General features: G+C 49.3%; 1 protein-coding gene and 1 pseudogene across 5 annotated transcripts in view; one reads left to right on the top strand and one right to left on the bottom strand.

Moving 5' to 3' along the window:
* Window positions 1-25,876, bottom strand: part of GRK5 (G protein-coupled receptor kinase 5) — a 231,835-nt gene that overhangs the window by 142,296 nt on the left and 63,663 nt on the right. The window contains exon 1 of one of the 4 annotated variants that reach the window (XM_053583861.1): window positions 17,598-17,921. The exons of the other annotated variants lie outside the window; for them this stretch is intronic. The gene's annotated coding sequence lies outside the window, so the exon portion shown is untranslated. Of the gene's footprint in view, window positions 1-17,597; window positions 17,922-25,876 lie in introns of those variants that run through there. 4 annotated transcript variants of the gene reach the window in all.
* LOC128581279 (40S ribosomal protein S2-like) lies at window positions 14,001-14,934 on the top strand (annotated as a pseudogene). The gene has a single exon (XR_008378788.1). The product of XR_008378788.1 is annotated as a 40S ribosomal protein S2-like (transcript).

Here is a 25,876-nt window from a genome sequence, read left to right as displayed (position 1 = left end):
AGCTGTGTCTCTACTCGAGTGACAACCACACGCACTCTCAGGCTCCCCAGGCCTTATCAGAGGTGACACCTCCACCGACACTAAGTCTGTCCCATTCTCTCATCCAGCCCGGCTGCATCTCAGAGTATCTGTCGCTATCAGAAACGTGTGTATAGATGTTATTTATATATATATAACATGGTCTTGTTATTTCCTGGTTCACTCTCAGTCCTGAGGGCAAGGCCAAGCCTGTGTTGCCTTGGTCACTTCATTCTAGAACAACGCTGGACACACAGTTAGCCCTCCATAAGCACATGTCCGTTTTCTACTCACTGCAACCTCTCTGAGCTTTGAGCTCTCCCCTTCCCCCCACCCAGTAAAATGTCAGGGATGTGGTCCAGCAACCTCTAAACCACCTTCTTTCACCTTCTTGGCAGGGGGAGGGAGGGTGAAGAGGAGGCGTGATGAGGGAAGGAGGAGAGGAGCAGATGCTATCACCAGGCCAACCTTTGCCCTGGTGACTGTGTGCACATGCAGCAGTCAGGCATGGGGACTGAGGGGCTATTGGCTGGGGACGGCGACTCCTCCACAGGCCCTGGCAGCACAGCCCTGGGAACCCCAGACCTCTGCATGGAAGGAGCCCAACAGCCCTGCCCTCTCCTGCAGCTCCCAGCCTCTGCAGTCTCTGCTCAAACACCTGGACTGCCCTGCTTTCTGGCCCTAAGAAGTATTTACATTTTGATTAAGTCTGGTTTGAAACCACCAGGTAGGCTGGCATGAGAACTGATGCATCCAGCCAGTCAAGCTGTAATAACAAGGTGTGCTGGGGAGCAGGTAGCAACACGGGCTGAGAGAGGAGTCGCCACTGTCCCAGAGGCCCTGACCACACCCTCAGGCCTGACGCCCCTGACGCTGCCTGTGGCCAGGAAGAACAAGTGACTGTTGGGAACAGGTAGGAGCCGCTTGGTGAGCCCAGGATTCTGCTTTGGAAATAAACACACAGGGCAAGGAAAACGGGGTACCACACCTGGACACGGGACAGTGCCCCTTGCTCTTGGGTTCCTGCTGCCAGGCAGCATCACCCAGGAAGCAGGAGGTAACTCTGTTCCAGACTGGGGACTTGCACAAAGTCACATTTTTTATCCTAAACATAGTCTGAGGACTCTGTTAACAAGCTATGACTGTGAGACCTCAACATGCCAGGAGTAAGGCCAGTTATTTATTTTACAACCTTCAAGTCTCCTTGAAAGTGTGATTCTGGAAGCAGTAAATCATACCCTACACAAGGGATGTCCCATCTTTTTTCTTTTCTGCTACACATTGGAAGAATAAGAGTTGTCTCAGGCCACACATTAAATGCACAAACACTAATGAAAGCTGATTAGCAAAAAAAAAAAAGTCCATGCATACTTTTCATGACGTCTGATACCAGATGAGCAAAACAGTCCTCAAATAATCTGCATGTGGGCTGTGGGCTGCAGGTTGGACACCCCTGTGGGAATGTGGACTCTGTGTTCAGAATTCCCACTGGGTAAGACACGCCTCATCACATATTCCCTGCTGCCCCACCTACAAAGGGAAAAAGTCCAGGCAACTAATGGCTGCTTCAAAATGAATCTTCCTTTCCTTTCTGGGCCCTTTCATGAGAAATCAAATCTCACTGGCAGAAAGTGGGATTCTGTTTTGTACCATCCAGGGCTACAGTACAAGACAGTAAAAATATTTCATTAAGTATATGAGCTCCAGGCCAAAGTTCTGCAACACAATGGGCAGGAGGCCCATGATTGATTAGTAATGTCTACCACTGATGTCGGCAGGGGGTAAACGCTACACAGGCAACATGTTTGCTGTTTAGGGCTATTAGATAGACAGCAAAAATCTGGAAAGCCTAGGATTTAACCAGTAAGGAAATACTGTCAAAGGAACTCAAAAGGAACACCAGGGCTTTCTGGAGGACCAGAGAAAGAGACAAATCCCTCCAAGAAAGATCAAGTCACTTCCTCAGCAGCTATGGGACAGAGTGTCCCAGAGCCACCTCTGTGGTATGGGTATTACATCCCCACCTGGGACGTCACTCTCAGGTCCCCCAGCAACACAATTCTAGACAGAACTGTGCCAGGACATGGAGGAGTGTTTGACCTTTAGGGCCCAGAAGAAAATACCCAGAGTAATAAACGCAGTTTGCTGCAGTGATGGGAAGGTGATAGCAGTGTGGGTCTTCCTGGGGACGATGTCCCATTTAAAAAGGTAGGAGAGCAACAGGAACACAGGACGAGCAGTGGCTTCGTCAGTAGTTACGTGGGATTAGGACTCACCACAGCTGGACAGCAGGCGGGCCTGCCCAGCAGGGCACCACGGGCCATCTTTGAGGGCAGAGTAGACACCTTTGCCTTTATGTTTCCACCTCGCACGAGGCTAGGAAGAGGCTGCAGGCTGAGGCAACGTGCTCAGGACAGCCAGCCCCGCTGCAGCTCTTCTAGCTGGGTTCACAGTTTATAAAGGATGACAGCAACACACGCAATGACAGGGTTGGGAAGTGAGAGCGCTCAAGGGGGCTGGTGCCTTCTGTTGTCCAGGGGTGACCCCCAGGGAGTGCTCTGGGTGGGGAAGGAGAGAGGCTCCGTGTGTCCACAGAGCACGTGCAGCACAGAGGACGGACGTGAGACTTGAGGAGAAAGTACTGGAGCACATTATACCAAATTAAGGGGGCTCTCTGGGCTGGAGTGTCCCTAGAGATCCAGGGGAATTCTCTCGGGGGCAGCCCCAGCCCGCCTCTGCCGACCTTCCCGCCTCAGCAGAGGCTTCACCTCCCCAAGCCTGGGCTTCCTTTTCTATGAAACAGGAGGAATAATCCCCACCCTGTGTGGATTGCTGTGGACATCAAATACATATGGAAGACAGTGGACGTGATTCAGCAGCAGGAACAAACTACAACTGTATGTGACCACATGGCTGAGTGTCAAAGACAGTTGTGAGCAAAAGAAGCCAGACACAAAGAGCGAAGGCTGTGAGACTGTCCCTTCACACCAAGTTCAAAAGCAGGCAAGACTAAGCCACGGCGTTGGAAGACCCCTAGGGCAGGCAGGGCCTGGGCAGGAGTTCTTGGGGGCTCCTGGGCTGCAAACGGTATTCTGTTCCTTGCCTAGTGGTCCACAGTGTGTGCGCCCGCGTATACCCACCCGGCAGTGCATTTATGCTTTCTACACTTTCCTAAATGGACAGTACACCTCAGTGAAAAGCATACCCCAAAACTGTCTGGAAGCCTGCTGTAAACCTCTAAGTTAAGATATTAATGGAGGGCGGCGCCTGTGGCTCAGTCGGTAAGGCGCCGGCCCCATATACCGAGGGTGGTGGGTTCAAGCCCAGCCCCGGCTGAATTGCAACCAAAAAATAGCTGGGCGTTGTGGCGGGCGCCTGTAGTCCCAGCTACTCGGGAGGCTGAGGCAGGAGAATCGCTTGAGCCCAGGAGTTGGAGGTTGCTGTGAGCTGTGTGATGCCACGGCACTCTACCGAGGGCCATAAAGTGAGACTCTGTCTCTACAAAAAAAAAAAAAAAAAAAGATATTAATGGAAAGGTGGGTCTATTAAAATAGTGTTATTAATCTGTTAGAAATGAAAGCAAATGAGATAATCTCCCAAAGTCCTAGTTTACTCTAAATTGGGGGGAAGATACAAGAACCTTGTCTTCTTTCCCAGGATGATGTGTTTCTAAGCTGAACCACTGTGTAGGATGGGGGTGGGGTGGGGGGAGCCTCTGCCCTCTACCAACTGCATACTGACCCCTTTCTCCAGGCTGAGTTGCCCCCTTTTCCACCAATATCTGATTGCTCACCCACTTCTTACACCTCTTAGGAGACATGTTCTGGACTGCAAGCAGCTGCTGGCAGTGCTGACTGAGGTTCAAACCCTGTGGCTAGTCCTGTAGGATCTAAAACAGCAGTCTTCAAATAAACCAAATGTCAATTTCTGCAACCTACAAAAAAGAATATTTATAGTCTGCTTCCTTGCAGGCCCACTTCCTGCACACCTCTCAATTTTAAAAACATTTGCTAACTCTTATAAAAACTTGTGGAGCAGTGGCTCCCAGCCTCAAAAGGCACACAGGTTTTCCACTGAGCAGCAACAGGATTCTTCTGAACATGAAGTTTAAAGAGAAATCCAAACTCCTGGCCTGAGCCTTTGTGCTGGGTGCCTGATGCCAGGGGTGCCAAGTAGGCCAGCAGGATATAGGATGCCTTCCCCTTAAGAATGTCCACATAAGTAGGAGGCCCATGGCATCCTCGAGTGGGAGCCTCCTGGCTCAGTCACTATGAGGTTAGGGACACCTTCAACCCATCCCTTCTCCAATTCGCACTTTCCTCAGGTATAATAAGGGCTTGAGATAAACCCCCCCAGTTTTCAAACTCTTTCACAAGGACCCTGCAGTGTTCCCCCAAGGACCTCTTCTCCATCTCTCAGAACCATTGACATGGGGAACAACAGGTTTCTAGGCCATTTAGGCAAGTTTGGAAACTACCAACTTAGATGAAATTAAGGTTCCAGAAGGGAAACCCAGGACTCTACTGTCACTCCAGGTAAGAAAGATAATTCCAAGGATCAACATTGCTCAGCCTCTCTCAGAAACCTGGCCCAATATTCATTCCACTAATCAATAATCACCCGCTATTCTGGGCACTGCAGATAAAAGAGGGGTGAGGTCTGGTCCCTGCACTCGCAGGGTGGGGGTGGGGGTACACATGCCAGCCTTTAAGAGTTCTCACTCAAAGCAGCCAAGTGTGCAGGCCACGGAGAGTGGGGTGTTGTGGGGGGGTGTTTCTGCAGGAGAGTTAGGGAAGGCCCTGTGGCAGGTGGTGTTTGAGCAAAGGCTGGAATTTGCCAGGAGTGGGACATGTGGCTGGGGCAAGCCATGTTCCTGGCAGAGGAACAACATGTGCAAGGGCTCATGTGATGGATATACTTCCCCCCAATTTGGAGATAACAAACACCACAGCACCAAAAAAAAAAAAAAAAAAAAAAACAACGGGCGGCGCCTGTGGCTCAGCGGGTAGGGCGCCGGTCCCATATGCCGGAGATGGCGGGTTCAAACCCAGCCCCGGACAAAAAAAAAAAAAAAAAAAAAAAAACACCACAGCACCATGCTCTTTGGAAAGGCTCAGTGCGAAAGGCCTAGGCAGACAATGGTGGCAGAAGGATCTGGGCTGCAGGTAGAGGGACACATGGTCATCACTGAAGAGCACAGCCTGGAGTCACCTCCTCTGCCCACCAAGGATGTGACCGGGGAAGAAACTTCAGGTCTCCACTGTTTCCTGCTACCTTGGATTAATTCCCACTGGGCGTCAGGTCCCCAGAGGTAGAAACACATCTGCCTTATTCAACACCTGGAATCATGCTGGGCACATAGCAGGAACTCGGTGAATGATAGAACAGGGACTAAATGAGGAAACAGTAGTGACCTCAGAGAGCTGTGTCATGGGATTAAATAAGATAAACACAGTGCTGAGCACAGCACATGTATGCACAAAGTGCTCAATAAATGTTACCTACGAGTAGAGGTGGCTCTCCTAGAACACTGAGGCTTGAGCCCAAGGCTGCCAACATTTGAGGAAGAAACAGTAGCCAGAAAGGCTAAGGGAGGCCCCAGTGAGGGCAGGGCCCTGAGACCCAAGAGGAAGCAGATTTCAAGCAAAGACAGTGAGTCAGCTTCAAATGTCACTGAGAGGTTGCAAGGTCAGACTGAGACCATTGGGTTCCACCCAGGAAGTCTGTCTTTGTCTCCTTTATGTTGCTATAGCAGAATACCCAGGACTGAGTACTTCATAAACAATACAAGTGTATTTGGCTCACAGGTCCAGACGTGGGAAGTCCAAGAGCACAGCAAGGGCCTTTGCTGCAGCATCAGCTCCTGTTGGAGGGCGGAAGGGCCAGACAGGAAGAGGAGGCCAAACTCACCTTCACGGCAACCCGCCCTCAGCCTAACAAGCCCACTCCCAAGATGACAAGGTTAATCCATTGGTGGCCCAGTCACCTCTTAACCATCCCATCTCTTCATACATATATCATCACAGTGGAAATTAAATTTTAACTGAGATTTGGAGGAGTCATTCAAACCATACAAAGTCCTATGTCAGAGCAGACCGGCAGAGGATGGAAGATAACATGACCTCTGCAGAGTGAGCCAGACTCCCCACAGGCTGCAGGCTTTCAGGGCTCCTTCTGTATGCTGAAAGTACCAATGACATTGACAATGACAATGACAGTGACAGTGGGAACAACTGCACTAACAGTCATTGAACACTTGGAAATACCAGGTCTTGTTCTGGGCCAACACTACCACAGTATCGTCACATTTCATTTTGCCATGACTTTGAAATTATACCAAAGAAGAATGGGGGGTGGAGGGAGGGGCTCCCTGTGGCAGCTGCTATTTCCAATCCACTCCCATTGCAGAGGCTGGGTCCACAGAACTCCCCACTCCTCCACCAGTCTCCGCACAGCGTGTTAAACGAGTGAGCCCTGATGATGCCACCATCTCTCTGAGGTTCCGCTCCTGCCTGGCCATACCCAACCTCGGATCCTGGATGACCCTGTGTGTGTCTTGCTGCTAGGGAGGCTGCTGGTTTGGGCTGTGACCACCAGATGTCAGGCCAGAAACTTGGTCCTCTCACGGACCAGGTAGCTATCCACAGAGAATCAGTGTGTGCTTTTGCATAGGGGCACTGGGGTAGGCCCTGCACTTGGACTCAGACAGCCTCAGGCTCCAGTCTACAGAATTTGCTGTTTGCGGAAAAGTCACTTCACTTCTTGGAGCTTTAGTTGCCTTGTCTATAAAATAAAAATTACATCCATCCATCCACCCACCCACCCACCTACCTACCTAAACTTCACTTGAGAGTTGTTCTGAGGAGCCTATAGGATGAGGGATGCAAATAGATTTTAGGAATGGAAAAAAACCCATAATATGCCAAATATGCCCATAAAAGGTATTCCTCAGAGTCCATCATGGTAGAATGATCTACCATGAGGTCTCTACGGCCACCTGGACTTTGCTCAGTCATCCCAGCACCTTCTCAGTGAAAGCTCTTCTGCCACCCTGCCACCCTCCCTTCAACCACACCTAGACATCTGCAGCCAAGCTTTACAGCAGACACTGAAATGTGCCCATTCAATATCCAGTAGTTCCTCTGCCTTTATTCCTTGCAGACAGAGTCTACCTCTAACTATGGCGTTAGAAAAAGCCAAATACTTTCTGGTTCTGGCCAATAGGACCATGGGGGAATCTTCTGGGGAGATTTAGGAAAGGCTCCCTTCCTAATCAATAGAGGCATGAGAAGAGAAAAAGCTCCCTCTCCTGCTAGACATCTAAATAGGACAGGATGTGATGCCTGGAACTATGGCAGCTATTTTGTGATGTGAGTAAACAAACAAGCCTGAGGACCAAGCCAATACCTTTAGGGTACTGATGGAGAAAGAAGGGAAGGGCCTGGGTCCTTGATAGCACTGCTAAGCTGCCACCTAGCTCCAGACTTCTCTTTATGTGGGATAATAAGCATTTGCAAACCACAATAGACCCTCCATAGTTGACCACCTCCCTATCTTGACCACCTCTGTAAGTTGACCTAATTTTTATAGACCAGATATGCACCACCTGTACATATCAGTACAGAAGGCCTAGTTCCTTATGTTGACCGCCTCTGGGCTGTGTGTTGACTAGTTTGTTACAGTACCTTGAGTGCTCAACTTACAGAGGTTCTACTGTATTTGTAGTCAAGCCTTGGTTCCTAAAGCCCAAATCAGCCGGATAGATTTTCTACTTATTTATTAAGCTAATCTCTATTGAGTGCCCACCATGCCCAGCCCAGTGTTGTCTGGAGCCCCACAGACAGGATATGTCCTCTGTGCTTACAATGCTCATGGCCTAAATGTGGGACTGGAAAATTTTTCTGTACAGGGTCTTTGTCTTTGCAGGCCATATGGTCTGTAACGGCTACTCCACTCTACCACTGTAGAGTAAAGGTGGCCTTAGACAATATGTACACAGGCATAACTGGTTACAATAAAACTTTATTTATAAAAACAAAAGGCAGATCAGGTTTGGCCTAAGGGCCACAGTTTGCTGACCCCTGGCCTAGAAACTCAAAAATTCTAGAAATTATATGACCTTTTTACCTCTCCACCTCAGCCCTATGAATTAGAGCAATGGCCCTGGCTACACAGAAAGTCTCCAACCAGGTCCCCTGACAACTAGTCCATGCCTCCTTTCCACTCACTTTGTGCTCTGGGTGTGAGTCCTGGCCCTTTCCTGAGAATAAGAACGTTTGGAAGGAAAGCCCAACGGCAGGCCTGGCAGGTGGCTGGACCTGGGAAAGCCCCTTCTGATCTGAGATAGAAACATTTCCCTACACCCAGTCCTTACCCCAACTCCTAGGTCCTGGCATGAGCTGGGGAGTGGTGGGGAGAAGGACACATTAAGAACCAACCACAATGTGGTTCTCACATCCAGAGCATCTACTGGGTTGAACCAGATCTTATAGACCAACCTTTAAAAGCAGGTATTGTCCCGTTTTACAGAGAAACTGAAAATAAGAAAGAAATGTGTCCAAGTAGCAGAACTGAGATTTGAACTTGCCAGTTTCTCTCACCCAGACCCAGATGCCCTTTCTTCTGCCTAGGAGGGGCCAGGAGTGATCACACAATCATCTCCTCAAGCCACGAAAACAAGTGGAGAAGCTGAGTCTGGGCCCCTGTACAGCCCCTGGGTCTTAATGTTTCTCCAGCTCTACAAAGTGAAGGTGGGGGGTGGTGAAAATGCTCACTTCTCAGACCCCATGGGATTAGCAGGTGATTGTCAAGTGTCTGAAAAGACACAGAGTGCTCCTGTCATTATTAGACCATAATGGATTCATGCTCACCCCTCCCTCTGAGGGTGTCTATTTCAGGTTTAACATAACAATAGAGTATTGTTCCTGCTCCCCGCTTGGGTACCACCCACAGAAACCTAATGGGGGAGCACCTGCCCCACCTCTTCTGGCACTAACTGCGGACTCGGGCAGGGGCTTCCACACCACCAGAAAGCTCTTACCCTGTACTGTACTCTTACCCACACCACCAGAAAAGCTTCCAGGCAGTGAGGAGGTGGACACAAGGTCTATCTGGAAGGGAGGGAGGCACAGAAAAGCATGCTGATGGCTCTCAGCAGCAAAAAGGAGAGTTGCCTTGACACCTTAAGCCCACAACGCCCATGGTCAAGGGTCACACCAAAGTGACAACCCTGTGTGCAGTGCACTGGGAAGATGAGGGGTGGGCAAGAGATGGACAAGGAGCAGCGATCACTTACTACCCAGAAAGAGCACTTGCTGTGTCTCCATTGCCGCTCCTCAGCTGACTTCAAACCCTGCACTCAAGGTTCTACAACTATCGGGGGAAAGCTCAGCAGCCAGCTAATAAAGCAGGCCACATGGCCAGAGGAAAGCACACGGATCAGCAGTCACGAACCAGGGTGCAGGCTGCACACACCTCAGCTTGACTCTCTGGGCCTCAAGTCTCTCTCCTGTTAAATGGGAAGTAAAATCATCCCCACCTGTTTCACAAGGCTGTAGTAAGGTTCCAAGAACACAGTAAGCCAATCCCACACTCGGTCACTTCCTAGCTGCGTAACTTAAACGACAATGCATATAATTTCTTCAGGCCTCAGTTTCTTTGTCTATAAAATGGGATCATTCCTGCTCATGAGGATTACATGAGATGATGCTCCCAAATGCTTAGTGCAGTACACGGCCCACAGCCAGTGCTCAAGCTTTCCCAGCATGAAATGATTACAGGGTGCTTTGTAAACACTGAAGTCAACATACTGTTGGCCCTTCACATCCGGTTCTTCATTCATGGATTCAATCAACCACAGATCAAAAATATGTGAAAAATAATTGTTCCTGTACTATGTACAGACTGCTTTTCTTCTCATTGCTCTCTAAATGATTCAGTATAACAACTATTTATAGCATTTACATTGTTGAATATGTTATAAGTAATCTAGAGATGATAAACTATAGGATGCCAAGTGCCATGCAAACACTGCACCATTTTCTGTCAGGGACTTGAGCATCCATGGATTTTGGTATCCTCAGGAGGTCCTAGAACCAATCCCCACAGACATCCCAGGGACAACTGGAATTGGAAAGCCTTTCCCTTCACCTTGTCCCACCTGCCCAATGGGAACCTTAAGTCTGTGTTCAACTTCAAAATGTACTTCTGGTCTGAGGGTAAAAACTAGGTTTGGGATGTTGTATTTTTTTTAATTTTCTGGAAGACTCCCACAATAGCTACCTGCCCAAGGCAGCAGCCCCTAAACAATGAGCAGATAAGCCAAGGGGCTTCCCTTGGAGCAAAGGCACCAGGTGAGTGTAAGGTAGGGCAGAGGAGGAGGAGGAGGCAGCTCCTTCCTGGCTCAGAGAAGAAGCTCTGTACCCCACCTCCAGGGAGCTGTGATCCCACCTGAGCACCAGACTGAACAAAGTGTCTTGCCAATGTCAAAAGGAATTCACACCCAGACACCTGCTTTTCTGAGGGTACCAAGTGAAAACCCACCGCTGGGTGTGGCTAAAAGGGGGCACAGACTGCATGAATTGGCGATACTTTAGAAATCTAAAGGAACCCTCCTTGACCTACCACACCAGCATTCAGAAAGTGGGAGAGATGGCTGGCCTCAGTGGCTCATGACTGTAATCCTAGCACTCTGAGAGGCCTAGGCTGGTGGATTGCTTGAGCTCAGGAGTTGGAGACCAGCCTGAGCAAGAGTAAGACCCCGTCTCTACTAAAAACAGAAAAACATAGCTGGGCATTGTGGCAGGTACCTGTAGTCCCAGCTACTCGGGAGGCTGAGGCAAGAGAATCGCTTAAGCCCAAGAGGTTGCTATGAGCTGTGACGTCACAGCACTCTACTAAGGCTGACATAGTAAGACTCTGTTTCAAAAAATAAAATGAAATAAAATAAAAATCGGAAAAACTATCCAAGTGTGTGGTGGGCTCCTATAGTCCCAGCTACTCGGGAGGCTGAGGCAAGAGGTTCCCTTGAACCTAAGAGTTGCTATGAGCTATGACACCACTGCCCTCTACCCAGGGTGACAGAGTGAGACTCTGTCTAAAAAAAAAGAAAGGAAGAAAGGAAGGAAGGAAGGAAGGAGGAAGGAAGGAAGGAAGGAAGGAAGGAAGGAAGGAAGGAAAAACAAGGGAGAGATCAAACCACAAGAAACATGAAGAACATAGGGAAACTACACTATCTACATGGCACCACCTGCCTGCAGGCAGCTCAGAGCTTCTGGGATATTCCCCATCTGAAATCCACCTGCCCAGCTGACATCTGCTCACCTCTCTAGGGCCAAGTGAAGCCCTGCACCTTGGCAGAGCACCCCCCACAACAGAACAACATTTCTGTCCCTCCTCCCTGGCCTCATCACTGAATAAGCAGCTCCCATCTGACTGGATGGGCACCGGAATAGTGGAAGGAGGCAGGAATATTCCTGCCAGGAATAGCGGAAGGAGGCATCCCCTACTCAGATGAGCCGGGTCCAAAGGACAAGGCAGACAAGGAAGAGATGACTGTGTCTCCACATAGAGGCGCCACAGGACCTGCATGAGCAGAAGGCTATAGATGCACAGGCACAGGAGCCAGGCCTGAGGCTTCGGGAAGGCTCCCTAGAGAAGGGATGTCTCAGAGTGACTTGGAAAAGCAGCTGCTGCCAAGCACAAGAGGGCAGGAGGACATTCCAGGCGGACAGGCTTCGGGGAGCTGCAGGCCCTTGGGAATGGCCACATTATGGGGTGCCTAGAAGGGAAGATTCTGGAGGCAGAAGCCGGAGCCAGTTTGTAGAAGGCAGGCATGGTCAGACATGGCTCTTTAGAATCATCACAGTGTCAGTGAGACCAGGAAGGAGGGCATTTCAAGGGTTATTATGGAAAGTCCAGCAGAGAGAGGAAAGGAGGCTGAGCCTGAATACCAGCCCTGGCGGTGAAAGAAGGGAAGGAGGCATTCTCCCAGGCTCAGCAACCAGGACCTCTCATTTTCCAGCCTCTCTTGTACACAAGTGTTCCTTGCAAGCAGTGACCAGCTTTCCTATTTTTCTCGTGTACTCTCAATCAATAAGTACTGTTCAACTATAGGTTTTTTGTTGTTGTTTTTAGAGACAGAGTCTCACTTTGTTGCCCTCAGTTGAGTGCTGTGGTGTCACAGCTCACAGCAACCTCCAGCTCTTGGGCGTAGGTGATTCTCTTGCCTCAGCCTCCTGAGTAGCTGGGACTACAGGCGCCCCCCACAACACCTGGCTATTTTTTTGTTGCAGTTTGGCCGGGGCGAGGTTCGAACTTGCCACCCTTGGTATATGGGGCCGGCACCCTACTCCCTGAGCCATGGCACCTCCAACTATAAGTTTTAAATTCTATTAGCTTACAAGTAGGGTTAAAAAAATTTAAGTTTTAAAAAATCCTGCAAGGTAGGTATTTGACCTTCCAGACCCTAATAGGGACTGAAGAACAAACTGTGGCCATCCTCTGGGGCAGCAGGAGGAAGCCTTGAGCAGGCCAGGTGCTGCCTCCACCCTGCTCAGAATGCAGGCTCCTGATAAGCACTTCTGCCATGGGAGGGAAATCTCACTTACAGACCTCAGCTGGTCGAGTCCGAAGTCTTCAGAAGGAGAGAAAAAGGTGCCCTGAAATCCTTGATCACAACAGTAACCAAAAACAGCCGCAGGCTCACCATGCAGAAAGCTCTGAAAAGCTCTGAGCAGGGGCCACCTACCAGGGCTCTGGGCAAAAAAATAGCTCCAGGTAGCCCTCACGGCACCCAAACCAAAAAGACACCCTTATTCTTCCGAACCCCCAAAGCCTTTCTTTTTTTAAATAAAAAGATTTTGAAAAATGAGTTTCTGAAAATAAAATCTGCTCCCTTACCATATTTTCTCATGAAGTTAAAAATACAAGTGTTGGGAGAAAAAAAGTTTTGTTTAAGGTCAGAGAGGGGGGCTGGGGGGGATGCTGGGAGGGGAGGCATGCTTTTTGAAATCTCATAAAATAAACAGCTTCAGCCCTCCTCAGCAGGCTCTCTGGGAACGTGACCTGGAGTGCTGCTGGGGGCTGGAAGGCCTTGTTTAAAGAAAAGTTCAAGGGCACACCCAAGGCGGGAGATTAGTAACTTGGACACTCTGTTCCGCCCCAGATGACCAGAAGCCAGCGGAGCATGAACATCCAGTGATGGAGAAAAGGGACAGGCAGGAGGCAGAGCAGCTGGCCATTGTCCTGGGAAACCACCCAGGGTGGCAGGCAGCAAGCCCCCCATCCCACCCCTGGCCAGTCCACTCCAAAGGATACTTGTCTAAGCAGGGGCAGGCTGTGGATGCTGGCCCCAAGAGCAAGGGACACAGGTACGAGCCTATTCCTACCTGTGAGAACCTCATAGCCCTGAGAGGGGAAATCAAAGCAAAGATGTGGGATGTGCCCACGATTGGCAAGAGCAGCAGGGAATAGCAGCGAGGAGCAGGGAGCAGTAGGGAAGAGCTGAGAGCAGCATAGAAGAGCAGGGAGGAGCACAGAGGAGCAGGGAGCAGCAGGGAGGAGCAGGGAGCAGCAGGCGCAATGGTATCAGCAAGGTCCACTTTGGATCTAAGCCCCGCTGTTTCCCAGCTGTGTCCACCAGCATAACTGACTTCACCTCTCTGAGCCTCCGTGTCCTCTATGACGATGGGGAGATGACTGAGCTAGCCTTGCAGTGCACTGAGGGGCTACTCAGCACTGGCGATGGATGAGCTATTGTTGTGGTGACCATCCCCCCCAATCTGTGCTTTGCAGGGGTGTGAACAGAGATAGGAGCCAGGGTGGGGCAAGGGATTTTGCAGAGAAAGTCCAAACACTTTAAAAGATGACAGTTGAGGGCGGCGCCTATGGCTCAAGGAGTAGGGCGCCGGTCCCATATGCCGGAGGTGGTGGGTTCAAACCCAGCCCCAGCCAAAAACCACACACACACAAAAAAATGACAGTTGAGCTTCTTTTCCGACAAAAACACTAAATGGAGGATGACGCCGGTGCAGCAGGAGGGCCTGGAGGCCCGGGGGGCCCTGGAATGGGAGGCCATGGTGGTTTCCGTGGAGGCTTCGGCAGCGGCATCCGGGGCCGGGGTCGGTGCAGGGGCCAAGGCCGCGGAGCTGGCGGAGGCAAGGCCGAGGACAAAGCTGGGCCACCTGGTCAAGGACATAAAGATCAAATCCCTGGAGGAGATCTATCTTTTCTCTCTGCCCATTAAAGAATCTGAGATCATTGATTTTTTTCTTGGGGGCATCTCTCAAGGATGAAGTTTTGAAGATTATGCCAGTGCAAAAACAGACCTGCACTGGTCAGCGGACCAGGTTCAAGGCGTTTGTTGCCTTTGGGGACTACAGTGGCCACATTGGTCTGGGTGGTAAGTGTTCCAAGGAAGTAGCCACTGCCATCCAAGGTGCCATCATCCTGGCCAAGCTCTCTATTGTCCCAGTGCAGAGAGGCTACTGGGGGAATAAGATTGGCAAGCCTCACACTGTTCCTTGCAAGGTGACAGGCCGCTGTGGCTCTGTGCTGGTGTGTCTCATCCCTGCTCCTACAGGAACTGGCATTGTCTCAGCGCCTGTGTCTAAGAAGCTGCTAATGATGGCTGGATCGATGACTGCTACACCTCAGCCAGGGGCTGCACTGTCACCCTGGGCAACTTTGCCAAGGCCACTTTTGATGCCATTTCCAAGACCTATAGCTATCTCACTCCTGATCTCTGGAAAGAGACAGTGTTCACCAAGTCTCCTTACCAAGAATTCACTGACCATCTTGTCAAGACCCACACCAGAGTCTCTGTGCAGAGGACCCAGGCTCCAGCTGTGGTTACAACATAGGGTTTTTATACAATAATAATAAAGTGAATTGAGTCTGTTAAAAAAAAAAAAAAAAGATGACAGTTGAGCTAAGCTTCAGCCATTTTCTTTTTGTAGGAAATAAAATTCCTACAAAAAGAAAAAGGGGAGAGGGCGGCGCCTGTGGCTCAGTCGGTAAGGCGCTGGCCCCATATACCGAGGGTGGCGGGTTCAAACCCGGCCCCGGCCAAACTGCAACCAAAAAATAGCTGGGCGTTGTGGCGGGCGCCTGTAGTCCCAGCTACTCGGGAGGCTGAGGCAAGAGAATCGCTTAAGCCCAGGAGCTGGAGGTTGCTGTGAGCTGTGTGAGGCCACGGCACTCTACCGAGGGCCATAAAGTGAGACTTTGTCTCTACAAAAAAAAAAAAAAGAAAAAGGGGAGAAAGGCATTCTAAGTCTAGAGGAAATTGGCATTTTGTTCTTGGGGGGCCTTCTAATGACATTTCTTCATCCTTTTCATTAATCCCACTAAAAATATTTTAATTTGATTTTGTATTCATTCTACAGACTTTAGCTATAGTGTTGTTTTATCAGGATTTTAAAAAACTTTCCATGATGAGAAATGATTTCCCATAAAGATGTGTGATGAATTACTAATAATGGATGGATAAATTAGCTTTCCCTTTCCTCCTGTTTTCCTTCTCTCCATATTCCTTCCTCCCCTCCCTCTATTCGTCAATGTAAATTTACTGAGCACTTACTATATGCCAGACACTATTCTAGGCACAGGGGATAGGCTGGGGAACAAGACAGACAGGACATCTCCTGAGCCTTACACCTGCTCCTTACAGCCACCTAGGGTTAGTATGGGCAAATGTCATCAATGCCACCTCTTCATCACCACCAAATGTTATCAACACCATCTTGCCACTCAAGTCTGGTTACACACACACTGGAGTCCAAACAGACGAGAGCAAGACCAATCGGCCTCCACCCTTGTGCCCCCACCTTCCCACTCTCCCACCCAAAGCCAGCCAAGGGAATGCAAGGGTGACCGTTCCCAAAGTGACCGCTTCCAAGGGGCGCCTGGGTGGCGGGCTGACACGACAGAGGCAGGCTGTCAGGAGACGACAGACTCCCAGCTCCCTCATCATTCCTGCCAGCCGCTCCCAGGTTGCTCGTGTAAATAATCCTTTAAGCACCAGAACAGCCTTTTCCCTTCAAATTATAGCAAATTGAAAGGCAGAGTCAACAGAGGCCTCCAAGCTCCTCAGAGAATTGAACCTGCCCTCACGGGTTAAGGAAAGGCAGGGGAGCCACAGGGTCCTCTAGGCCCTGGAGTGTGACTCTGCCCTGTGCAACCAACAATTAGATGTTACTGAAAAATTCAATCACAGCCTACAGCAAGAATGCTAGTCAAAAAAACCTAATACACAAAAACCTTCTTTTTCCCCAATAAGGGGGCAGATGTTGTGGTAACTTGTCCAGTAAAGATTTTACTTCAAAGGACTTAAAGCACTTTGGGAACTCAGTTAATGAGAGGGATTGTTATAAAGTGAGCTAAAATTGCCCTGTGAAATATTAAGAGTCACTCAAGCTGACAGCAGGGTACAGGGGGTTCATTATACTATCCTATTTTAAGCAAAATTTCTCATAATGAGAAGTTTTTTAAAGCCCTGATAAAACAACACTATACCTAAAGGCTATAGAATGAATACAAAATCAAATTAAAATATTTACAGTGAGGTTAATGAAAATAATAACCCCCAGGATTTTCAGGGTACTGTGTTCTAAAAGTAATTCCACATGCAGCATCTAGTTTGGGTTTGCGAGGAAAGAAGGGGTTAGTAGCCCCATTTTGCAGAAAGCAAAGATGAGACTCAGGCTTGCCAAGGACTTTTTGCAGGAATTCATGAAGTGACGACCTGACCTTGGCCCCAGGGCATCTTGCGTGGCCTGCAGGCCTCCCTGTTCAGCCCCAGCCCAGCCTTCAGCTTCCCAACTCCGGCCTCAATGGACATGGCCGTTGTCAAATGGGGTTTGTTTTAGTATTAAAAATCTTGCCTGGCACCACTCCTCCTACCTTGCCACCACCCCTATTTCCACAACACAGTGTGGGATTCTGAGATCTGCACCCATGGTCCCCACAAGCCACATGGAACCAACTATTTGCCCAGCATCTGTCTTCCCTGCTGAATCTTAGGATCCAAGGCTTAGTTGGCCAGTGGACAATCTTCAGTATAAAATGTTTCCAGCAGCATAAATCAAGCCATAATGGAACACTTCCCCTGGCCAGACTTAACCGTTCCAAACCCTGACTCGCCTTTTCAGAAACCTCATCTGGGCCACGACCAGCCACAGATTCTTCCAGTATCTGCCCCCACCCCAGGAATCCATACTGGTTCTTCTTACAATCCACCCTCCCATCAACCTTAGGACCAAGCCAAGATGTGTGTTAAGTGACTTAAACACATCTTTAAGATCCACAAGGGTGGATCTTTTAACCTCCTTCATTCAAGCCCCACTTGAGAAAACACTAGCTCCTCCCCCTCCCCCACCACCAAAGTCGCCCCATTCACCTCCAGCTCCAGCTGCCTTGGAGCCCAAGGTGCCCTCGGGGACTTAAGTCAACGTGACCCCACACTGTGTAGGTCTGATGACATTACTCCAGACATAGCCCCTGAGATGTCCCCTCTTTGTATACTCAGAACCTCTGTTATGTCTGAAACCTCATAACCTTTTCCGAAGAACACATCGTACCTGTTCTGTGCTCCGGGAGTTTTGCAACAGGCCTTGGCCAAAAGCAACAGAGCTCAGTGCCAGATCTCCATGCAGACTGGCAGGCCCTCCAGACAGCTCAGTGGCTGGAAGCTCAGGGTGCCTATGCTCTGCCCAGCCCTGCCCAGGCCCCTCCTCGATTTCTAGGGGCGGCCTTGAGTGAGACACCCCTTTGCTGAGGTGACCCTTCTGTCCAGCATCCACGTGGGGAGAGACCCACAGCACTAGCAGGAGCCCAACACACACACAGGCCTGACCCTCATCTCTCTCTGTCCATCCTGTCACCACTTCCTCATGCCTCCCTCAGCTCCCGACAGCTGACACCTCCCAATATCCATCCACCAATTAGAGAGTAGCCCGTCCAATGCCGAAACCACTGGACACAAGGAGCCATGGAGCACTTGAAACACGGCCAGTGCAAGTCCCGAGGTGGAATGAGTTATTTACATACTAGATTTCGAACACTTAGTATGGGAGAAAGAATGCAAAATTTCTCATTAATAATTTTTATAACAATGATGTGTCAAAATGATAATCATTTGCATATATTAGATTAATAAAATATGTTACTCAAATAATTTCAGCTGTTCCTCTTTTGCTTTTGTTTAAATGAGGCTACTAGAATTCTTTTTTTTTTTTTTTTGGTAGAGACAGAGTCTCACTTTATGGCCCTCGGTAGAGTGTCGTGGCCTCACACAGCTCACAGCAACCTCCAACTCCTGGGCTTAAGCGATTCTCTTGCCTCAGCCTCCCAAGTAGCTGGGACTACAGGTGCCCGCCACAACGCCCGGCTATTTTTTTTTTTTTTGGTTGCAGTTTGGCCGGGGCAGGGTTTGAACCCGTCACCCTCGGTATATGGGGCCGGCGCTCCACCGACTGAGCCCCAGGTGCCGCCTGGCTACTAGAATTCTTTTGACTTCCTAGGAGGTTCAGATTTGTTTCCACTGGTCTAGACAGTGGCTCTGACATAAACCATCCAGGTCTAAGTCTCAGTTCCACTTACTGGCTATTTGATGTGGGGCAGGTTTCCTCTCCTACCTGGATTCCAGCTTCCTCATCTACCCACAGGAGATCAAAATACCTACTGCCCAGAGCTCTGGTACTGGCCAGAGAGTTTGATGAAATCACATCTATGTATAGTTCCCATAGTTCCTGCCCCTTAAGAAGTGTGGGCTGCTATTGCTTGTTTAGTAGGTATTCACTGATTTCTCTGTGACACGCCAGGCTCTGTGCTAAGCCCTGGGGACCCAAGGTGAGTCTTGAAACATTCTCTTGCCAGAAGAATCCCTGACCCAGCATTGAGGGACCATGTTCACAACTCAGCTTTGCTACAACCTGTGGGACCCTAAATAAGCCACACACCGTGGGTGGGACTCAAAAGTCCCACCTTCAGGGTGACCACTGGTTAATCTGGAGCTCATGGAAACCATCAGTGCAGTCAGACCCCAACTGAGCAGTCCATGTTCCCAGAGGGCTGGCACCTGGGCTGGCTCCACCCCCATGCCCACTCTGGGGGGTAACTGCATTTTTGCCAGAGGCACCAGCAGCACTGGCCCAGGAGCCAGGGCCAAGGCACCCTGAGACCAATTCAAGGCCTCAGGAGTGTGTTTGCGCCCTCCCCAGGCCTACCACTGTGTCCTCATGTCCCCGGGTGGGAAAGGATCTTCCAGAACTGTGGGGGATGAGGAGTAGGGGCCAACTATTTTATATCATCTCCGAGTGTGACCATGCTCGGTCACAAGGCTAAGGGACACTCCTGCCACATCATAGTTCCACCCATCCTAAAGCCCACTATGAATTCATATTTCCTATAAATCCTGTAACTAGAATAACCATATTGCTATGTTGTTTTTGTTGAAAAAGCATCATCGTAACAAAGGTTATGAGTTTAAAAGACCATAATATTTATAGCCTTCTTGTGGCATTTTAAGTTTTCAATGAACCGGGAGCCACAGAAGAAAGCCAAAATATCAGAAGCAAACCAGGCCTCTTGTCACCTCTGAAAGGCCCCAAAACACACCCGAGGATGCAGAAGGCCCAGGTCCTGATGGACCAAGGCTGGGCAAAGGAATGGACAGAGGACTGCTGGTGTCATTGAGAAATGAGATGGGCTCAAGAGGTGACTCCCGGGTTTCTGCTCAGGTGACAGTCACTCAGACTGTATTCTGTGCAAAAAGACAACACTTAGACATAAGAGGCTTGGTCTCTTCTGAATCCATGCACAAAGCTCAGTAAGCAGGGCCTGCTTCTCCTTCCCTGGTCCACAGGAGGGATATTCAGCCAGGCTCTAAGCCACCTCGGGGGATCAAATGACCTGAGGGCCTGGCTCAGGGATGGCAATGCTCAAGGGCACACTTACAAATGGGCAGGGGCCCAAGAGGGGAGGCAGCCAGTCACCATCCCAGGAACCCAAGGCAACCAGCCAGCCCCGAAGGCTCGGCGGCGCTAACACCAGAGGCCACCAGATCCCTTCTGTGCAGAAGATGCCACCACAGGGGAGGCTGATCCCAGAGCAGTGGCTCGGACACTGTGCAGTCACAAGCATCAAACAAGTACAAGCATCAGTGACAAGCCAGGCAGGGGCATGGCCAAAGTGAATGGCCCATCCATGCCTCCTAGGTACCCAAAACCTACCAGGGGCTCAACAACAGAGAAGGGAAACAGTGCACTCAGGGCAGAAATCACCACACCACATTGGTACAGCTGAAGATCACCAGCCAGACCCACAAGAATGACGATTTCTCAAATGAGGCAGTGAAGGCAGGAATTGCACTAGGTCCCAGATAGAGGGAGGGAGAATGTCCCAGGGATGAGGAATGACCTAGCCCAAGCAGGAGGCAGCACAGGGTGGCAAATCGGGCCAGATGGAGCAGATCCTTATGCTGGGAACAGAATGAGAAAAGTCTTGAATGCAAGAGGCAAGCATTGGATGTTTATCCTGCAGGCAATGGGGGAACCACTGCCTCCAGAGCATTCTGGGAGGTCCTCAAATAATCTTATGTGGAATTACTACACCATCAAGCAATTCTACTTCCAGGCAAATGCCCCAGAAAAGTGAAAACAAGAACTCAAACAGATACTTGTCCACTGACACATTTCCATCCTTCCTGAGACCCCTGGAACAACAGTAAAAGAACAAACCAGGTATCAAGCTACCAAGGCAGAGGGGGTGGTGGGAGAAGAGATGACAGCCAACCACTTGTGCAGGATGGCAGAGGGGTGGATGGGTGACCGTGTCCACTTGGCTGGTGAGAAAGAGCTGATATTCACATTCCTGCAGGTGGCGAGTCCAACAAGAGAAACCCCCTCTGTGGGATGAGGATGACAGGTGCGCTGGCCCACAGGCTCAGAGCATTGATTTTGTGTGTGTTCCAGCACATATTGTTTATCATCATTGCCTATTAACACTCAGACAAGGCATTCTTGGGATAATTCATTACTAAATATAATTTGTCCCCACACCAATTATTTAGATACTTTTCCCCTCGATGACAGTTCTGCATGGACATGTTCTGCAAAAGTCTCCCTGTTAAAGGTCCTAAGGCTTCCCACGGCCTAGGCACAGAGCAGGGGACTTCCCACTCTTGCATTCAGGGGCCTTCCTGCTCTGATCCCAGCACAACACTCTAGGGACCAGGTTTGTGGGGTTCTAAAAATAGGAACCCAGGGGTGAAAACAGTCCATGTAGCCAGGTTGTGGGGTTCATGCCTCGCCACCACCGTGAGGTATGTGCAAACCAGGTGACAACTTCTACAGTAATAGAACTGGCTTCACACTTTCCCCAGGAAGCTCTATTTTTGACACGCTCTCCCCCAAAATGGAACGGCCTCCTGGAGCAACAGCGCCTGCTGAGATACCAGGCAGGCACCACACACACGTCAACACTGCCACATGGTTCTCCTTCTCACCCTGCTGGGGTGGGGCTGACCTCAGCACTCAGAGTCCCTGGCCCAATCTGGAGAGCTGAGCTCAGTCATGGCAGGGATGGTGCAAAGGACAGAAAAAGGGAAGAAGGCCATGGGCCTTGCTGACCCCTGGAGCAGTGATGAGGATGCAGGGGCTGAGACCTGGAGCCTCCCCTTGCAACTTCTGGTCCTTTACAGGAGACACACAAAGATCATGTCCCAAATCATCAGTTATTCCTCCCAGGAATCTGTGTGGACATCATCATTTTGATTTTCACATCTGGAAACCCCTTTGTGTCCAGTTTGGAGAACTGCTGGAAAGTGAAAAGTCCAGGTAGTCAGTCAGGTGTTTGGTGTCCCCACCTGCCTTGGGGGGACTGCAAGCTCTCTCTGAAAACATCAGGGTATCGGTACCATACAGATACACAACGTGCAGCAGCTTCCAGCAAGAGGATCCCAGCTGGACAATGTTCTGTATCCAGTGTCACCTGACTCTCCAGGTGGGGACATGTGTTCAAGAAATGAGGCTGGGCGCGGTGGCTCACGCCTGTAATCCCAGCACTGTGGGAGGCTGAGGAGGGAGAATCGCTTGAGCTCAGGAGTTCGAGACTCGCCTGAGCGACAGTGAGACCCCGACTCGTGGAAAAAATGGAAAAACCCAGCCGGGCGCCACGGCGAGTGCCTGTAATCCCAGCGGCTTCCGGAGGCTGAGGCAGCGGGGTGCCCGCAGCCCGAGTCTGAGGTTGTGGTGAGCTACCACGCCCACTGCACTATGCTCAGGGGCATAGGGTGGGACCCTGTCTCAACAAAAAAAAAAAAGAAATGAGGCTAAAACCTGGTCACATGATCCAGAGGTTTGGCCAAGGAAACAAATTTTCCCAACTCATGAAAACAACAGATAGGTACCAGGGACTCTGGCTCAATCTCTAATAGACTCCAAGGTCGAGTTAAGGACACATCTGATCATTATCACACTTATGTCTGTTTGTATATTTACTTTAAGGGTCTTTTTATTTCCCCCTCGCTTACGTGCTGACACAAAAAAGGAAAAAAATATGCCAAAATGCTAATAGTTTAGTAGTATGAGTTTGGTGGACTTCACTCCTTATAAAAAGTACTCTATAATATAATTATACCACTTTTTTATAAAAAAGAACACATCAGAAGGTATTAACTTCATTTTCCAATAAACACTGGTTCAGAAGAAATAACGTAATAATAATCAATCACTGTGTGACTCTTGTGAACTGCAAGGAACTATCGATTGTTTATGGAAGAGCCCTAGATTAGAAGCTAAGGCTTGAGTTCAGGTCCCTCTATAGCCCTAACTTGTTGGGTGATGATAGGCCCTCCACCTACCCAAGGCCGAAGCCCTTCTCTGGGGCTTGGTTTTCTCATACCTAAAAGGAAAACTTTATCCTCCCAAAAGACCATCCTTCTCCTTGACTTTGACAGTCTAGGACTCATCTTGCATTCTGCTGGAGTCTTCTACCCCACTCTGCTAGTTGTGGGAAGGAAACCAAAAACACTCTCTGATTTCACTTTTTAAAACTCATCGTTTGGGTAACCTGTTTGGGACCCCTTCCACATTGTATTGGAAGTTTTCCTGTCTATCCCTATTTCCTATCTATCCTCAATAAACCATTGTTCTATTGCTTCTGCTTGCCTGTAGTCTGTGAATTCATTCTTCAGTTCCCAAGACCAAGAACCCAGCATGGAGAGAAAGAAAAATCTAGTATTATCTTTGGGGGCTCATCTAGGATCCTTCCTAATGGTAGGCATAACAGGCACTATACTTGGCACTTTCCTTTTGTTCCTTAATTTTGCTTTTTAAGCTTTCCTATCTATCCTCTATTTCCTATCTATCCTCATTAAACTATCACTCTATTGCTTAAAAAACAAACAAACAAACAAACAAGCAAAAAAACTCATCCTTTATAAGAGGTCTGAGCTGTACTCTTTTAGAACCAAAGGCAACCCCAGCTCCAAGGTCCAAAATATTAATCTGGCAAAAGGAAGAGGAAGGGCTCCAAGACCTCTTTCAAACCCCAGAAATGGGGATTCTTGAAACCCGCTGCAGCCCTGGCACAGGTGCAGTCGCATCCCTGTCCTCTTTCACAGTACTGTCCAGTGCGATAGCTCCCAAACTCCTTCCCCCTCCCTCTCCTCACTGGTATTGAATTAGCAACACTAAGTACATAATACTCATTTTTACACATGCTCAACCCTCCCTTTCCCCCAAATATTGCATTTTTCTTCCAATGAGTAATTTCTGAATGCCTTCCAAAGGCACCCGTCTAATTTCTTAACATCTCACTGGGGTCATCAGGCAGAGACAGCAGCCCCAAAGCAACACAAACATTGAGTTCAAAAACCACTGAAGGAAAAAAAAATTTGCCATGGAGAATTCAGACCACACTCCAATTCCAAAAGTCATCGTTTATCATAGAAAATAAAGGGTTCATCATTTTTTTCCTTGTGGATCAGGTCTCTTTCACAGGAAAGTACAAGTAAAAGAAATGCAGGAGAGAAAGACTGACTGCCTCGGTGAGGGGTAACAGCATCAGTGCTTTTCCCCTGGAGGCCGTGTCCCCCAGCGTGCACAGTGTTCAGCAGCCAGAGCAGCTCCTCTCAGGTGGCCCCAGTCCTGTTTCTCACAGGTCAGGTCCAGGTCACTACTTGGAGATGCTAATTAACCACATGCCCTCATCTTGTCCTCTGGGTGCTTCTCTGGTCTGTAACCTCAGCAAGTCAGGAACCTCGCTGCCCATCATGTTCACACCTGCGATGATCATAATGGCATCTCATTATGTGCCAGGAACTCCCCTCCTGGGCCTGCAGCCTCTCATGTAATCTTCCCCAAACCCAGAGAGGCAGCACCCTCAGCTCATTTTACAGGTGAGGAGACTGAGCACCTAGGAGGCCAGCGTGTGGCCAAACCAGAATTCAAATCCTAGATTCTCAATTGTTCTGCAATATTGCTTTCCCTGAGAAATTTTAACCTGAAAGAGTCTTTGCGCTAGTGAATGATGCCCCATGATCATATCAATGTACACAGCTATGATTTAATAAAAAATAAAAATAAATTAAAAAAAAAAAGAGTCTTTGCATTTCCAGGGGAGCTTCTTCATAACAATAGGAATCCACAGCCCACAGAGGCCAGACATCTTGCCCCAGGCCACCCAGTGAGGTCTGGAACCAAGGCTGGAACCCATAGGCAGCAGCTGGACTCAGAGTCCACACAGAGGATGTCAACGAGGAACTGTATTTAAGGGTCACGGCATTAGGAAGGTTGAGAACCACTGTACTAAAGGATGTGAGATTCAATTGGGCAATGGGAAAGAGAAATCTAAAACTGTCACTTCAGCCAGCCATGGTGGCTCACACCTATAATCTCACCAATCACAACTATAATCACACCTATAAACTCTGGAAGGCCAAGGCAGGTGGATTGCTTGAGCTCAGGAGTTCAAGACCAGCCTGAGTAAGAGTGAGAACTCATCTCTACTAAAAATAGAAAAAAATCAATCGGGAGTTTGGCAGGCACCTATAGTCCCAGCTACCTGGGAAGCTGAGGTAGGAGAATCGCTTGAGACCAAGAGTTTGAGGTTGCTGTGAGCTATGACACCACAGCACTCTTTCCAGGGCAACAGAATGAGACTCTGTCTCAAAATAAAAATAAAATAAAACTGTCACTTCATTCAACAGGCAAAAGTATACCCCCTTGTCACCAGCTAGAGAGGAAAATACCCCACTGGCATTGTAAGAGGCAAGGCAGTGTCACTAAATGAAACAAACACCAATGACAGCCATGTAAAGATAACTCTCCTGAGCCCCGTGGTTTCTGACAACCCAGACACTCATTACAGCACCAAGGTGACACACAGAATTAATGGGTGGATCGCCTCCCGAAGGGAGTACAGGAAACTGAAGTTAATCACCTTCTTTCCCCAGGCATGACCCGCCAGGTGCTTCTCCTGCAGTGTCTGTGTGCAGCCCCACCCCTCCACATTCGCCAGTTGCTGCTCATACCTTCCAGTCTTGTCAAGGTCAGACATTTCAAAGATAAGTGTGGTTTGTGTTTCTGTGCCACAAGGGAAACCACGGCCTCCCGTGACATCAGTTCAGTGCTATAATCGGGTGTTAGCCAGTGCCTACATCTCATCCTTGGCAGCGTGGTTGAGCTGGAACTAGTACCCAACCAGCTGGCTGATGGCTAACCAAGCCTTGCTTCCAACCAGGCACCTCAGGGCTCTCTCACTTCTGTCATAAACCCAGCTCTAACTGGAAGACAGAGAATATACAGAATCCAGGGAAGGCTGCCCAAAAACCTCAATAAGAATGGTGACATCAGGG

The sequence above is a fragment of the Nycticebus coucang genome, chromosome 3, assembly GCF_027406575.1.
Source record: "Nycticebus coucang isolate mNycCou1 chromosome 3, mNycCou1.pri, whole genome shotgun sequence".
NCBI classification, from domain to species: domain Eukaryota; kingdom Metazoa; phylum Chordata; class Mammalia; order Primates; family Lorisidae; genus Nycticebus; species Nycticebus coucang.
This window is presented reverse-complemented; position numbering and strand designations above follow the sequence as displayed.